The sequence below is a fragment of the Simochromis diagramma genome, unplaced genomic scaffold, assembly GCF_900408965.1.
Source record: "Simochromis diagramma unplaced genomic scaffold, fSimDia1.1 OVJJ01000367.1, whole genome shotgun sequence".
Lineage (NCBI taxonomy): Eukaryota > Metazoa > Chordata > Actinopteri > Cichliformes > Cichlidae > Simochromis > Simochromis diagramma.
In genome coordinates this window covers 827,560-840,947 of record NW_024387288.1, presented here as the reverse complement: position 1 = coordinate 840,947, position 13,388 = coordinate 827,560, and the positions used below count along the sequence as shown (strand labels likewise).

The 13,388-nt window shown below is 45.3% G+C and overlaps 1 pseudogene; it reads right to left on the bottom strand.

The window, feature by feature from the left end:
* Positions 1 to 7,667: 7,667 nt before the first annotated feature.
* LOC120716335 lies at positions 7,668 to 13,086 on the bottom strand (annotated as a pseudogene).
* Positions 13,087 to 13,388: the final 302 nt, after the last annotated feature.

Below are 13,388 nucleotides of genomic sequence, written 5' to 3'. Positions count from 1 at the left end.
GTGAACAAGGACAAACCACTTACAAGACGTGGTATTCTGTCCAATGTCAGCTCCATTTACGACCCTTTGGGTTTCTTAGCTCCAGTCATTCTGCCTGCAAAACAGATTCTGCAACATCTATGTAAACTGAGGTTTGGCTGGGATGACACAATACCAGCAGAAATGGCACAAACTTGGCAAAAATGGGTTGAGGATTTAGTTCTTCTTAACAAGTTTAGTATTAGTAGATGTGTCACACCCAAAGGATTTGGGGAGATAAAAAGTGCACAGCTGCATCACTTTTGTGATGCCAGTGAAACTGGGTACGGTGCTGTATCATATCTTAGGCTATCTAATAGCAAGCAGGAAGTATGCGTTTCCTTTATTATTGGTAAAGCAAGGGTGGCGCCGTTAAAACAAGTCACCATCCCACGTCTTGAGCTGGCTGCTGCAGTTTTAGCTGTGCGCTTGGACAAAATGCTACCAGTTGAACTTGAGCTTAATCTGAGTGAGTCAATCTTTTGGTCTGACAGCACAACTGTGCTACAGTACATTGCAAACACAACCACACGGTTCAAAACGTATGTAGCTAATAGAGTTTCCATCATTCATGCTTTGACAAAAGTTGAGCAGTGGAGGTACATCAGTTCAAAGCTGAATCCAGCTGATGCAGCCTCTCGAGGAATGACAGTTGGCTGTTTCCTGAAATCTTCCACCTGGATCAGTGGTCCAGAATTTCTCAGTAAACCTGTTGTTCACTGGCCTGTAGGCAAGAATTATATATCTGTCCATTTGGAAGCTGACCCAGAAATAAAAGGGGAGGACCTGATGTGTGCAGCTGTGCTGAAAGAAGATGTGTCCCACTACTAAGCTGCTGTTGTACTTCTCCAGCTGGACGAAATTAAAAAGGTGTGTGGCATGGATCCTAAAAGTAAAAGAAAGACTTAAACTGCAAACAAAGAAAAGACAAAAGTTGCTGGACACGCACTGTGGAAGTCAAATATGTGTTAAGCAAGATGATAAATGGAACACTCTGCTCAAAACTGAGGATTTGTCCAAGGCTGAGGAAGCTATAGTGAGCTTTGTGCAAAGAAAACATTTTGCTGATGAAATGACTGCCCTAAAGTCCGGCACTGTAAGGAAGTAAAGTCATCTGTATAAGCTTGATCCTGTAGTTACTAATGGTGTCTTGAGAGTGGGTGGAAGACTGAGCAAAGCAGATTTACCCGAGGAAACAAAACATCCTGCAATTTTGCCAAAAGAAAGCCATGTTTCAAAGCTTATTTTTCAGCATATTCACGAAAAGATTGGTCACAGAGGAAGAAATCACATGCTTTCAACCCTTCGCCGTCAATACGGGATCCCTCATGCTAATTCAGCAGCTAGAAAAATAATCAGAGATTGTATAGTGTGTCAAAGACAACGGCAAAAGCCAGGTGAGCAGAAAATGTCTGATCTTCCTATTGACAGAATCTCAGCTGATCTTCCACCATTTACTTATGTTGGTGTTGATTATTTTGGACCAATAGAAGTAAAGAGAGGCAGGAGTCTTGTTAAGAGGTATGGAGTTCTTTTCACATGCCTAACCTGTCGTGCAGTCCACCTTGAGGTGGCACATTCTCTTGATACAGGTTCCTGCATTAATGCCATCAGGAGATTCATCTGCCGCAGAGGACAGGTCAAAGAAATCCGGTCAGACAATGGACTATACTGAATGACCGCCCAATCACACCACCTTCTGATGATCCCAGTGATGTAGAAGCTCTTACTCCAAATCACTTGCTTCAGTTAAAAGGCAAACCTGTGCTGCCACCAGGTTTATTCAAAAAAGAGGATCTGTATCTGCGAAGACGATGGAAACAAGCCCAGTATATTGTGGATCTGTTCTGGAAAAGGTGGGTGAAAGAATACCTTCCTATGTTGCAGGAACGACAGAAATGGAACAAGATTCGTAGGAACTTTTGCATTGGTGATGTTGTGCTTATTGTTGATGGAGCTGCACCAAGAAATTCTTGGCCCATTGGCCGCATCACTGAAACCATGGCCGATGCACACGGAGTAGTTCGCCGTGTTCGAGTTAAGACACGAACAAATGAGCTGGAGAGGCCAATCAACAAAATATGTCTCATGGTGGAGGCCATCTAGAGGAACCAATGAATGTTTGCCTCCAACTGAGCCAAGTTCTGGAACCTCTGGCTCTACATTCACACTGACACTCGCTTTGCTCTACACTCCATTATGCAACATACACCTTTTTTCAATACACACAAAGCAAACACATGAACAAAGACTTGAAATCATAGAACAATGAAGACATGGACTACTGAAGAAAATTATCGGTATTGCACTTTGTGGTGGCCACTCAGATATAATTCATGTTACACGGGAATTAGGGGCCAGAATGTTGTGGCCATTTTTGTTGAATGTTTATAAAACACAATTTGTATTCATTTTTGCTTTTTCTTTAAAGTTGTAAGAATATGCTGACCTAGTTTTGTTATGTAACTTTGTAATTCATTTTATTGGAAAAGGTTTTGGAAAGTGATTGGTTTATTGGTTTATGGACACTCCCCTTAATCACGGGATTAAGAGCACCTGGAGGGGTGTGGTAAAGATGGTTTGTTTGCCAAATGTCTGATGGGAGGACGGGAGGGTTAGAAAATGATTTATTTTTTTTGACCACTTTTGAAGTTGTTAAAGCAAATTAAGTTAACTTTCGTTTAATTTTAAGTTGTAAGAAGCTATTTGGTTGATTTTTGTTTATAATTTTGCACAAAATAAACGGCATATGATTTTTAAACAATGGAGTCAGAAGTGCGTTCTAAAACAAACCTCCCGTTGCCACCCATGGCCTTTTCTGGGACTTTGTTGGTGTTTGGAATATAAAAGGCCGCGACATTAACCAATCAGCTGCAGTCTGATCTGTAGTTTCCTGTTAGCATGTAAAGCTTAGACTGAACAGTATAATCTACTTTACAGACGCTGACTTTGTTCTGATGAGCTGCCAACCACAGTCAAAGAGACGTGTGGGCACTGAGACGAGGATCTTGCATGTTTGCAAGATTTCTTGCAGGAGCTTGAAGTATCAGGTACTATATAGTATCAGCTGTATATACCTGTAGTACTGTGTGTATATATACAGTATTTTACATGCAGAGCACCTCGAAGCGTCCTTAGATATTAATTTAAACATTCTCGTACAGACTGGTTTTTATTTTGATCATAAACAGCTTCAAACATCACAGATGGAAACAGGCTGGTGTCCTGCACGTGCTCCAGGGATGACTGGACAATCCATGTTCACATCCTTCCTGATGAAAACAGACCTTTCAAAATAAAAGTTTGACCACAACTGTAAGGAGATCTCTGGTTCTGTGAGAGCACCTGAACACTTACAGAGTTTAGAACAGGGGTGGGCAACTCCAGGCCTCGAGGGCTGGTGTCCCTGCAGGGTTTAGATGTGTCCTTGAACCAACACAGCTGATTTAAATGGCTAAATTAGCTCCTCCCCATGTCCTGAAGTTCTCCAGAGGCCTGGCAACGAACGAATCATGTGATTCAGGTGTGTTGACCCAAGATGAGATCTAAAACCTGCAAAACACTGACCATCAGGGCCTGAAATTGACCACCCCTGGTTTAGAACCATGATGGGTGCAGCAGTTAGCCATGTTGGTGTCCTCACACGAGGTTCTCTCTGATGTGGAAACTAAAGGAGTAAAGATGTTGGTAAACATTAGCTGATGTTTGTCGCTGCTTGATGAAAATAACAAGAACTGTTCAGCAGGATCATCGTTCCACTGTATCCTGAAGTATAAGATCATACAGGATTCACTGCATGTGTTCGTTCCACCGTAATCCTGTAAGGTGAACACTGTGGATCCAGACTAAAGCTTAGACTACGGTGATCCACTCCAGCTCCCCCATCAGTCCTGCCTGAAGGTTACAACATCTGTTTTACAGTTGATTCAAAGGAAATCTGTAAGTGTTGCTGGATTCAGTGACTTTAGTTCCAGGAGCCCAAAGAATGGCAGCTGATTACCAAGTAAAGTACTGGTCACATCAACACTGCATTGTTACAGTACTGTGTGTAGTTGTTAATAGTTCCACATGTTTTGGTAAAACGCTGTGTAGCATCGAACACTGAGAGAAGCTAAGCTTTGTCTAACTGTAATCTGAATGTTTTAGCAAAGTAATGCAGTATTTACTGCAGTATTTTGGTCCATGTTAGGTGTCACTGTTGGTTTGACGCCTGTTGCCCAGGTCACGTGACTCAGAGCGTTCCAGAGGATCCATCGTTCTCTGCAGCCCCTCCAGCTTCCTCATCCTGTGGGCTGTGCTGTGGGATTCCAGCAGAGCTCTCTCCCAGTCAGTGCCACAAACACAGACTATTCATTCATCTAGAACAGGTGGAGTGATGTGTAAGCGTTCTTTACGTTAAATAAAACCTTCGTTTTCATTTTATTCTAACAGTAATTTAGATCAGTGCTAACGGAAAACCAAGAGTGTATAAAACCACCAGGAGCATCTCCAGATGTGCTAAAATACTTTGGGGATTATAGGGAACCTGAGTTGTCCTCGTCCAGCTGCTCGTCCCACACAGCAGAGCTGTTCAGCAGTGACACCTCCTCCTGTCCTGGTGGGATCGTTAGTCCGTCCTCCAACATGCGGTCCAGACCTGCTCGGAGTCCAGCGGACGCCAAAGACATGAATGACATCAGGCCGTCCTCCCCCAGTGAGTGAAGGACATCCTGGTACGTGTTACTGTAATCCAGACATTGCACCAAAGTCCTCCTACTTTGTAAATACATCTGAATTTATTTTGGATTTCAGGTATTTTGTTTCCGATCAGTATCAGATCTAACCACGCAGTCGGATAATAATATACAAACGACTGACCTCTGAAGGTGGCAGAGAGGAAACTCGCTCTACCTGTTCCTCAAACATGATCTGCGCTGACCCCGTGACAACGACACATCTGTACAGAACACTGACGAGGCCACAAGGCCGAAGATCAGAACGCAGTTTTGCTCTGTTAGTTTCAGCATCAAAGATCTGCAGTGACAACCAGAGCTGTGGCCTCGAGTCACATGACTTGGTGTCATTAAGTTTAGACTTCACTTGGACTTTTAAACCAATGACTTGGGCTTGAACCTGACTATATATTTTACCCCAAATCTAAAATGTAACACACATAGCACATAAAAACGTGCACACTGTTAGTTCATTTCATTCATTCTCACCACACTGCGTATGTAGCCGCTAAGACTGGTGGACCTAAATCTTCACCACCACGTCTTTATACATACAAGCGCAAAGGGGAGTGAGCGGGTCAGCGCTCAGGGCACAGAAACTAAGCTGGCTTCAAACACCATTTTTTTCCATAATAAAAAAAACACAGCCAGAGTCACAAATACAAGACAAAATTCCCCGTATACAATAAAAGTAATGTTGCAACCCGCTAAAAACCCTGCCGGCAGAAATAACTATACACTATTAAAACAAGGCTAGAACATGTTTTCCATATACTAAAATTACTCTCCCATAGTCCCATAATCCCACAATCCAGCCACAAATGGGCGAATGGTCCTTATCTGAAAGAGACAGGAGAGGAACTTCTCTTCCAGTATGGTAAAACTCGTCAGCAGCAGACCATGGAGGAGGCTCCTATCGCAGACCTGTCTCCTTCTGACAGCGCGTCGCCGCACAGTCCCGCCCCACTCCACACCTGAACACGGCCTCCCTCGTGTCACCGTCAGATGCAGGCAGAAGGGCATCCCTGCCCTGTTGTGCATTGCAGCCATCGCCACCCACTGTTGCTGTTCCTGCGTTGGGACTGGATAGCCGAACGACTCGCGGCGCCCCACAGTCAGGCAGCAGTTCCTTCCACACACGTGCGGGCTTGCACGCGTTCCTTTTTCTCCTGCTCACCTTTCGTGCGTCACTCCTCTCTCTTTTTGTCTCTGCGCTCACCATCCCCTTTAACAGGTCAACCTGGTGGCTGATAGGCCACCTTGGGGAACGCCCCCACCTCACAGGTGCCTACAATTATCTTTTTAGTCCACAGTGGGTTAAAGGAACATGGTACAACATTAACACAAATATAAATATGAGGATAAAACCATGCAGTATAAATATCACTATAAAATCATGCAAATAAAATCAACACTATGTACCAATACACAGATTGATAAAACATAAAAACACAAATTTCCGCTGTGTGACACGTACGTATGTGTGCGTGAGCTGTATCACAGCCAATCAGATGAACCAGATTTAAAAACGAATAACACAAAACAAACGGTCAGGCCAAAAATGCTCCTGTGATTCATTTCCTTCAAGTACATAAACTATGAAGTAGTCAACAAAAAACCAAATGCAATATGCAAAACACAGACTCACAGATGGAGATGGAGCGAGCTGCAGCTGGATGGGTGGTGCTTCTCTTTGCTACGATGAGAGCGCTCAGGAAGCAGCTTCTGTAGCTGAACTCAGGGCAGTTTGTCTCCTCTCATCACTCACCCGTAGATTTAACCCACTTAGACTGACAAACACTTATTTTACCACCAAGTCACAAACACTTAATCTGCAGTTGGTGCATGGCCGTGTTTAACTACGTCTGCCCATCCTAACGTGTAACTGAGTGTCCCTGGTACACACGGGCTCTTTCTCATTTATGTCAATCACAACAACTGTTATTATTTCATTAGCTGTTGTTTATTTACCAAAGTCCATTGTTGTTAACAGGGCTGCTGATCATTGCTTGTTAGAGCTGCATGCACAGCTTTGAGAAAAGTGTTTAATAAGTGTTCATATTTATTTGGGACTTAGCTCTACCTCCTGGCTGTAGCTCAGGCGGTAGAGCAGGTCATCTGCTGATTGGACGGTTGGTGGTTCGATTCCTGGCTCCAACAGTCTGCATGCCTATAATGTAGAATGAGTCCATTTAGAAACAACTTAAAGTCTAATGCATGAAGGCTGTGATGGATTTACTGACAGTTTGAAGAGGATCACAGCTTCCATATCACAGCTTATGGACACTCAGCACAAAGCTGCTATTTTTCGTGTCTGTTGTGCAAAACAAGAGTTTTCAGCACTTTCTGACAGTAGCTGACACCAAACACAGAGAACCTGTTAAAAACTCAGCCGAGTGAGACGGTCGTGTTTCAGTCATTGAGGGGTTTCCTCGGCATCACTGTGCATCATCACACACAGGTGACAGAATCTGTGAGAAATCTGGAGCTACATGTGACGAATACAGACAAACTATTCGTGACAATGCTGCCAGCGTGTGGAGAGCTTCCCCACTGAGCAGGTGAGGAACATGATGATGATGATGATGATGATGATGATGATCAGAGCTCTGGCATGACTTCACCTTGGATGATCCGACGCAGTAGCGGCTGCTATGGCAAACACAGAGATGGCTGTCAGAGACCATCTCCTTCTCTTTGGAAGTTATCTAAGCTGCACACAAGCACAACATTCAAAGACGTGTTTGAAGCTGCTGCTGTGATCACAGGTGGACTTCAGCACGGAGACAAGTGGAGGCAGTTCTCCAGTGTGAACATCTGAACAGCTATTGTTCACAGCACTGAGCGGATGCTGCTGAGGGAGATGCCGGACGTCTGGAAGCCTTTCAGCGAAGCAACAGATTTGAGAAAATAGTTTTGATCCGTGATGTCCCTCAGTCACCACATGGAGAAGCTGAAGCCTCCGTCTGTTTCCTGAATGGCCTGGTCAGGAGTCTCCAAGAATTCTTTGAACACAAGATTCTTGGAATCTTTATCAGTGTCCGAATGGATCTCTGCCCCCTCAGATCCAGTGACCTCACAGCAGCTGCTTTGGATCCTGGATCCTGTCAGGACATAAAGACAGGTGACACAAACCTTAAAGGTAAAGACTGAATTTAGTGGGACTTTTTTGTCTAAAATTGTAATAAAGGCTCTTTGCTGTTGTTAATTTATTTGGTCAGATCTCCTGCAAAGTCAGAGTAACCTGTGACTCCTGGTGATGATGGAGGACTCTGCTGCTTCCTGTAAGAGGCAGAGGAAGGATGTGGATCCTGCTGATGCACCGAGCGCCTCTGGGTCTTCCTGCACTACTCCATGTGGCCACCACAGTTTGGCAGCTCTGCATGGAGAGCTGCAGTGGAGCTGCAGTGGAGCGAGTTCAGCTATGGTGGCATCATTTTACAAATGACTGACAGACTGCAATGCAGAACAGTTAGTGCACATTCCTGTTCATTGTTCACTTCATCTGTGTGTGTGTGTGTGTGTTACTCACACAAACACACAGAGAGCAGACGACACAGAGGACACGCTAATCACGCTGCAGTAAATTTACTGCGATGGCTGTTTGCTCTGTACAGTCTCCCGTCTGAACAGGAAGTTCTGGTTTGTCATTGAATGTTTATTCTGTGAGTCTTCTTGCAGCTGAGCTGAGCTGTACATTACTGAGGTGCAATTTCAGGATCACTTTGTGTATATTCTGCAAGTTCCTCAGGTGTTGAGATAAACGCAGATTTCAAAAAGAACACATGGTCTGTTATTTACATTTAACATGTGTGATATCCTAAGACTAAGGAACCACGGAGACCATGTTTAGCTCACAGTTACTACTTTATTAAGAGAACCGGGACATGCGCCCCACAGACTGAAAGCTCTCCCACAACTGTTGCCCCCTGGTGGACAAATCCCTGCCACAACATAACATTCCTCCCCCCTTAAACTGGAACTACTCTGTAGTTTTAATCACTACAGAAAATACCCATAAACAAAAACTTCACCTTTATAAAAATGCAACAACCCCGTCCCCAGCCTTTATTGAAATTTCACTCCGTAATAATGCTCCGGCGGTCTCTTGGTTCTTTGCGATCACCGTAACCCAGTGGCAGGTGATTCCAGTGAATCACTACTCTCCATATGTGGCTTCACCACTGGTGTAACTTGCACCTCCATGTGTCTCTCATCCTCGTCTCCTGTCTCAGCGCTGATGTTTGGGGCTGCCTTTGGGGGCTCGCCTGGGTGGCCTTCAGGCATTCCTGCTGCCAGGCACGGCTCCAGGCGGGCAAACAGCTGATCGACGTGACGCCTCACCACTGTCCCATTGCCCAGCATCACCAAGTAGGAAACAGGCCCCGTCATCTCCTGTATAAGTCCTGGTATCCATTTGGGTCCTCTGCCATAGTTTCTGGTATATACTGTGTCTCCAATAACAAACATGCGCTCCTTGGCATGTCTATCATGATACAGTCTTTGGCTATCTTGTTTTGCTGTCACTTTCTGTTTCCAGTCAGGGTGTATGAGATCAAGAGTACACCTCAACTTCCGGCCCATCATCAACTCAGCGGGAGACTTCCCTGTTGTGGACTGTGGTGTGATTCTGTAACTAAACAGAGCCCTGTTTAACTTGGTTGCCAGTGTGTCTCCAGTACTCTTTTTCATGAGTTCTTTGAATGTTTGCACTGCTCTTTCTGCTAACCCATTGGAGGCGGGGTGATATGGAGCGGAGGTGACGTGAGTGATTCCGTTCTTTGCCATGAACTCTTTAGTTTGTGCACTTACAAAGCACTGGGCATTATCTGAGACCACCATCTCAGGAAGGCCGTGCGTGCTGAAACAGTTTCTCAGGTAGTCTATGGTTGCAGCTGCTGTAGCGGATGGAACTGGATACACATCTAACCATTTGGAGTGGGCGTCCACTATTACTAAGAACATTTTACCCAAAAACGGGCCTGCATAATCGATATGTATCCTTCTCCGGGGCTTTTCTGGCCACTCCCAGGGGTGTAGCGGTGCCTCTTGCAGCCTGTGTCTATGTTCTTGACATGTACTGCAGGACCTCACCTTGTCTTCAATGTCATTCTCCATATGCGGCCACCACATGTAGCTTCTGGCCAGGCCCTTCATGCGGCTCATTCCTGGGTGTGACTGATGTAGCTGTTCCAAAAGGGGGCGTCGACCTCGTTCTGGTATCACCACCCTCGCCCCCCACAGCACACACCCATGAAAATTAGGATGCTGCGTAGTGGGCCATCCTCTCAAAGCATACTCACGCACTCTGGAGAGTATGGGATCTTTGGTTGTCCATCTTTGCAGCTGCTCAGATGTCATCACGCCCTCCTGGTCCTGATCTACCATCAACACTTGGTCCTCAGCTGCCACCTCTTTTGGGAGGTTCTCTGGAAGAGGGAGACGACTCAGACCATCAGCATTACTGTTATTTTTGCCTTCTCTGTATTTAATGACATACTCATAGGCTCTTAATAACACCGCCCATCGCATGATCCTCTGTGACGCCATCTGAGTGACGGCCTTCAACTCATGGAACAAACTTATCAATGGCTTATGATCCGTGATAATCATGAATTTCCTGCCGTCCAGGTACTTATGAAAATACTGTACACCAAATATTACAGCCAATCCTTCTTTATCCAGCTGTGAGTAGTTCTTTTCTGCTGGATTCAGAGTACGCAATGCAAAACCAATGGGTTTTTCCTGACCATCTGGCATGCGGTGAGCTAGTACTGCTCCCACTCCATAGGGGGACGCATCGCAAGAAAGAATTAAATCCTTTTGCTCATCATAGTGTACCAATACACTGCTTGACTGCAACAGTTCCTTTGATTTGCAGAAAGCCTTCTCCTGTGCTGGTCCCCAACACCATGGTTCCCCCTTTCTCAGAAGCTTGTGCAGTGGGGCCAACAGTGTGGACAAGTTTGGCAAGAACTTATTATAGAAGTTCAACAACCCCAAATAAACTTTGAGCTCTGTCACTGATTTTGGGGGTGGCGCCTCCTGCACTGCTTTCACTTTTGCTGGCACTGGATGTAAACCGGTCTTATCCACCCGATGTCCTAAAAATGTCACTTCCTTCTCCATGAATTGACATTTGCTCCTTTTTAAGCGCAGGCCCGCCTCCTCCAAGCGCTGCAGCACTCCAGCCAGTGTTTGAAGATGTTCTTTGTCATTCTTTCCCGTCAGGATGATGTCATCCAGATACACTGCGACATTGGTCAGACCTTGCAACACACTCTCCATGGTGCGCTGAAAAATGGCAGGGCTTGAACTCACACCAAATGGCAACCTGGTGTATGTAAACAAACCCCTTTGTGTGTTCACTGTGACATACTTTCTAGATTCCTCATCAAGTACAACCTGTTGATATGCGTGACTCATATCTAACTTGTATTTTTCTCCTCCCGCCAGCCCCGCTATCATGTCCTCCATTCGTGGAATGGGGTATTGTTCTACAGGCGACACCTTGTTAACAGTCAGTTTGTAGTCACCACAAATTCTGGCGCTGGAGTCTGGCTTTAGTATGGGTACAATGGGTGCGGCCCACTCTGAGAATTTCACTGGTTGGATGATCTTCTCCTCCAACAGTCTCTCCAGTTCCTGCTCCACTTTCTTTTTCATAGCAAACGGAACTGATCGGGGCTTATAGAAGCACGGTTTGGCATCACTAGCTACATATATCTTTGCTGCAAACCCCTTCAGCGTTCCCAACTCATCCTTAAACACTGTTTCATGTCTGGCCAGTATCCGCTGTAAGGCATCATCTCTGCCTTCTATCTTATGTACAGGTTGCCAGTCTAATTGGAGGGCCTTAATCTATCCCCGACCCATCAAACTAGTTCCAGCCCCTTCAACCACCACCAGATCCAGTTTTTTGTTTTTTACTGTCTCTGAATTCCACCTGCACTTGGGCTGCTCCCCACACGGGTACCTTGTGGCCTCCATACGTTCTCAGTTTGATTCCACACTTGTTTATTTTGGGTGCATTACTGCCTTCAAAAAGTTTTTTAAATGACTCCTTCGACATGATAGTGTAACCACAGCCTGTGTCTACTTCAAATGTCACATTCTGTCCATTTACTTTTAGCTTCTGTCTGATGGGTTCTTCCCTTGGGATGCTAATCTCCTCATGCACATTATACATAGTCACACTTGCCTTTATGTGGTGCATTTCAGCTCCTCCTTCCTCACTCTCCACATTCTCCTCTTCCAAGAAATGGGCTTGTTTACCTTGTCTGCCACGCCCTCCTTTTTGTTCTATTTTCATTCGGCAGACCCTTTTTATGTGTCCCACCTTTCCACAGTTGTGGCATTTTTCTGAAACAAACCTGTAGTCCTTGGCCACATGATTTAGCCCTCCACATCTGTAGCACTTCCTGACAACCTGTTGTGATGTCGAGCCGCCGTCCTCCATCTTGTTCACCGCTCCTAATCCTTTAATGAATCGTGACTGTTCTGTCATGCTCTTCAAATCCACAATGTCTCTGTTAGCAGCCTCCATTGCTTGAGCAAACTTCAGCGCCTTTTCAAATGTTAGCTAATCCTCTGCTAACAATCTGCGCTGTATTCTGTCGTCGCTTATTCCACATACTAAACGATCCCGCAGCATCACCGTCAGGGAGTCTCCAAAGTTACAGTCCTGTGCGAGCTTCCTCAGCTCCGCTACATAATTGCCCACACTTTCTTCCGGCCTTCTATTCCGTGTGTTAAACTTCCACCGCTGCACTCGGCTTAGGGTGAAAATGATTGTTCAATAATCCCACCAACTCAGCATAAGAACGATCCCCTGGCTTGACCGGACTGAGTAGGTTCCTAATCAGGGCATAGGTCTGTGCGCCCACGCAACTCAACAGTACCGCTCGCTTCTTCTCCTCCTCCTTAATATCATTCGCCACAAAGAAGTAATCCAAAATCTCACAATATTCCTCCCAGGATTGCAGCTCGCTGTCGAACGGTGCCACCGAGCCCAAAGTGGTAGCCATTATTCCACACCGAGGGTTACGCTCCGCTTCCAACAGATGCTAGCGCTGTACCACTTGCCAACCTCACTTCATAAGTCACTTATCACGGTGTGACTTCACAGCAAAACCTGGCTTTTACCCTCGTCGCCATATGTGATATCCTAAGACTAAGGAACCATGGAGACCACGTTTAGCTCACAGTTACTTCTTTATTAAGAGAACCGGGACATGCGCCCCACAGACTGAAAGCTCTCCCACAACTGTTGCCCCCTGGTGGACAAATCCCTGCCACAACATAACAATATAATTGCAACATTTTTTTTTTTTTTTTAAACAGACTTGAACGGACTTGAAATTCAAAGATTCGGACTCGACTCTGACTTGAGGATAAAGACTTGAGACTTGGTCCCACCTCTGGAGCAACACATGGAAGATTAAATTAAATGATAAAACAGTTACAAACTGTGTTGCTGAATAATTGATGTTCATAAAAAATTAGCTCATTCCAAAGCTACCAAACACTGAGGATGAAACGGGTAAACCTTCACCTTCTCGGAGCAGCCCTCCACTCCACCAACGTCACAACACTGCAGCTGTTTGAGGCCTGAAACTGAACGTGTGTTTTTAGAGGACTTGTTATGATGGAAAATAT